We start from the raw sequence: 4592 nt of genomic DNA, 5'->3' as shown, positions 1-4592 counted from the left end.
GGCCAGAACGGTTCCGTTTCCAGGTTGTATAAGTCACACGCTCTAATGACATAACACGTATGGTAATGCTTAATGGACCTCACACACTCAATATTTTGCATGTAATTTTTGTTGTCAAAATGGGTCGTCCATTTTTTTTTCTTAATTGGAAACTATCTAGACAACCAGATCCGTTTTACCCCAATCTTGGTCCTTGGCCAAAAACCATTGAATTGATCAATGATCCATTGACCCGTTTAATGGTTTTTGGCTATTTTTTTTAATTTTTGTTGTCATAACGGGTCGTCCGTTCGAACCAAACGACTGAATCGTCGACCTGAAAACCGATGGCCAGAACGGTTCCATTTTTGGGTCGTATGAGTCACACGCTCGAATGGCATACATGTATGATACTGCTCAATGGACCTCACACACTCAATTTTTTTTTCCTATAATCTTTGTTGTTAGAACATACTATCCGTTCGAACCGGACAATCAAACCACTAACCTGAAAACCGATGGCCAAAACGGTTCTGTAAATTTTTGCTTATAATTTTTTGTTGTTAGAATGGGTTGTTTGTTTGAACCGAACGGCCGAGCCGTCAATCCAAAAACCGGTGGCCATAATGGTTTCGTTTTCGGGTCATATGAGTCACATGCTCAAATGACATAACTCGTATGATACTACTCAATAGACCTCACAAACTCAATTTTTTGCCTATAATTTTTGTTGTCATAACGGACTATCCGTTCGAATAAGATGATTGAACCATCAACCCAAAAATTGGTGGCCAAAATGGTTCTGTAACTTTTTACTTGTAATTTTTGTTGTCAGAAACGGGCCATCCGTTCGAACCAAACGGTCAAACCGTCGATTGTCAGAACGTTATTAACAACATTTATCAATAATAGTAAGTAATTATACTATTTAATTAAATAATCATTAATGATAGTTTTAATAATATTATTTAGTTATTTTTAATATAACAATAATTATTAAATTTATGAATAGGATTTATTAACAGTATTCATTAAATTAATAATTACCAAAATTAAATTAAATTAATAGTATTTATTAGTAATAGTCATTAATTATAATATTTTATTAAATAGTCAATAACAATACTTTTAATAACATTTTTAACTATTTTGAATATAACAATAATTACTATATTTATTAACAATATTTATAATTTTAATTTAAAGTAAGATTTAAGTAAATATCTATTTATTAATAATATTTATACTAACAGTAATTATTAATTATAATCACTAATTATATATTTAATAAATTGCTTTAATAATCAGTAATTATTATTACAATAATTAATTGTTGTAATTAATAATTAAAGAAAAATTTAAGTAAATATATATTTATTAACAATGTTTATAATAACAGTAATTATTAATTATAATCACTAATTATATATTTATTAAATTACTATAATAATCAGTAATTATATTATTACAGTAATTAATTATTGTAATTAATTAGTGATTATTGTTATTAATTAATAATTAATTAGAAATTAAGTATTGTAATTAATTACTGGAAATGGATGCATATTATTACACTATTAATTACTGTAATGAATTAATAATTATTATTATTAGTTAGTAATTAATTAATAATTATTAGGGCTGTTCATAAGAAGACCTAACTCGACCAAATCGACCAACCTGGATTGACTCAACCCAAGTTGGCCGGGTTTTCTTCAGCACCGGTTAGTTTCAGGTTGTAAAAAATTATAAACCGATGGTTCGGCTTAGTAGTTAGTAGTTAGTAGTTGGTTCCTAATTAGTATTTACAACCTACTTAGTTCCTACTTAACTAAGTTTTCTCTATCCTAGTTACAACCTAACTTAATTTCTAGTCTTCTAGTTAGTTATGACATTAATGGCAAGTATTGTAAGACAAAATAGACAAGGAATTTTTTTGAAAAAATTTATAGAAAAGAATCAAAGGATCATAGTTTTTATGGTCTTTTACACCAAATAGGTAACCAATTACAATTAGAATTAGGTGTCATTTTTTTACTTAAATTAGAAGGTTTCTTGAAATATACAAATTTCAATATTCTTTCTCTAATACAGTTTGACTTTCTATTTTTTTGATAACTTCTATTCTAACTTGGTCCGCCCCCTACCAATTTCAGTCTTCTTTCTCTAATAGAATTAGGTGTCCTTTTTTTACATCAAATTTCAGTCTTCTTTCTTCAATCTACCAATTTATTACCATGGTTGAACTTAGAACCGAAACCGACCCAACCTGATTCAAACTAACCAGGTCGGTTTTGCTTAACACAGGGTTGGTTTCGGTTTCAATTTCAGGTAATTCGACAAGGCCGGGTCGGTTGTAAAAATCTCAGTAAACCGACCCGACCCGACTCATGAATAGTCCTAATAATTATTGTTATTAATTAATAATTAATTACTGGAAATGGATACTCGCACATGAGATCTATTTACACGAGTAGATTCCATTTCATGAGTGCAAAAAGCACCCATATCCTTTTATTATATATATATAAGGTAAGCTTCTCTTTTGCTCTTGGATCTAACATTAACATATTTACATTTTAACAATCTTTTCCTTTGAAGCCTTGTGTTTCTTCTTCCCTATTCCAGCATATAACTTCTCTCCAACATTGGCGTAACACTAAATCATGGAATATTTGATAAATCGCTCTTATACTCCTCCTCCAATTCCTCTACACCATATGACTAATTAAAATTATAAAATTCACAATTATATATATATATATATATATATATATATATATATATATATATATATATATATATATATATATATATATATATTATCCAGGCTAATTAAAACAATCGAGTGACAGCCCGTGCGAAGCAGGGGCCTCCTTCCTAGTCTATCTCTATTCTATTTGAAAGAGAAAACCTTCATTGAATTTAAGAATTCGTATTCTTTTAATTTATCCCTTTTGTAAAGTTTGTACAGAGAGATTGCATTATAAAAACTGAGGAATCATAGAACATATACACAAGATATGGAGACATCACTTACAACCTAAAAACTTAAACTATTATATAAATGTTTTGGGCCACTGTCTTATATAAATGTTTTGCACCTCTCACTCCTTTCTACTGTGAGATTCTATATACCATACACTATTCACACGTAAATTTCAACATATTGAATCATATTATCTCTAAGCAAAGCAAAGGTTTTAAGGAGAAAAAAATATTCTTGATCCCAGGTGATGACCTCCCCCCCTAGAAGTGTTTAGTGGGAAGAGAGACATTGACAAGGGTACATATTAAAGTATACATATTTATCTAAATTTAGGATGACTGAACCAAACCATAATTGCATAGTTTGGTTTAAACTAAGAACAGTTTGATTTGATTCTCTGAACTTTATAAATCATATCATACTAAATCGTAAATCATAAATCGTAAATTAAAATATATACGTATACATATATAATGTATTTTATATAATATATAATAAAATAAACTCTCAAAGCACTCTCTCATTATTTATTATTTATGTAAGCATATATATTGTTAGGGCTTTTTAATTGGGTTAAGCCCAATAGAATGGCCCAAACCGTATTAGAAACTGCACCAAATCATAATAAAATGATTTAGTTTGATATGAGAAATTTGTAGATTGTATTTTGTCGATTTGATTTTAGATCTACTCTAAACCGCACTAAACCGAATGTAAATGGAGCAAATGGTCCAACTTCTTCGAATGTGGGACTAATCATTCGAGACTCTCAGGGTTGTTTGCTACATGCCAGGGCAATACCACTTTTAGCGCAATGGTATTCTTGGAATATATCAATTTTGCGGTTGAGATAGGGCCTCACATGTATATGTGGAAGGATAAATGGAACCTCCATGAGGTATCGGGACTATTGTTGCCAATTGTAGAAGTTTGATATGTTAATTTTCTTCTAAACTTGTTGCTTATGTTCCTATACAAGTGAATTGTGTTGCGTTCAATTGTTCAATATTATGTTGTCTTATATTCGAAGACCACATGGTCTCTCATACCTTATTTTTTCCTTGAGAACAATTGTTTTAAATGACTTTAAATAATAAAATAATACGTTATGTATGTAAATTAAAGGCATAACATGCATGTATTTGTACATGTTTGTACATGTGTGTGAGTTTAAGCTAATCATATACATATTGCAAATAAATAAATAAATATAGTTTGGGATGTAATATGATAATATAAATATGTAATATGTATCCATACATATAAATTATGTGTGTTAAAAATACACAATACAATATACACAAATAAATGTGCATATCATATAATGTCAGGTGGGCCTAGATTGGGTTGAGCCTCACTCAGGTTGGGCTTAGCTACCCAAGGTCTAAACCCTAGCCTAACTTGAATTTAGGTCAAGCTCAAAATTTTTGCTTAGGCCCAATATATGCAAAAGCTCAGGTTGGGTCAGATTGAGTTCAAGATGGGTCCACTAATTGCAACCATAGCTACAAAATGATTTTTGTTGTCTAGATAGTCTAACCCAAGGGGGTGAATTGGGTTCTACAAAATGTATTCTCTAAATATTTCATTTTCAAAATAAATTCAATGCAAGAATGATTGAGAG

Source organism: Nelumbo lutea, chromosome 1 (genome assembly GCF_056320005.1).
Source record: "Nelumbo lutea isolate HS-2025 chromosome 1, American lotus-T2T, whole genome shotgun sequence".
NCBI classification, from domain to species: Eukaryota; Viridiplantae; Streptophyta; class Magnoliopsida; order Proteales; family Nelumbonaceae; genus Nelumbo; species Nelumbo lutea.
This window is presented reverse-complemented; position numbering follows the sequence as displayed.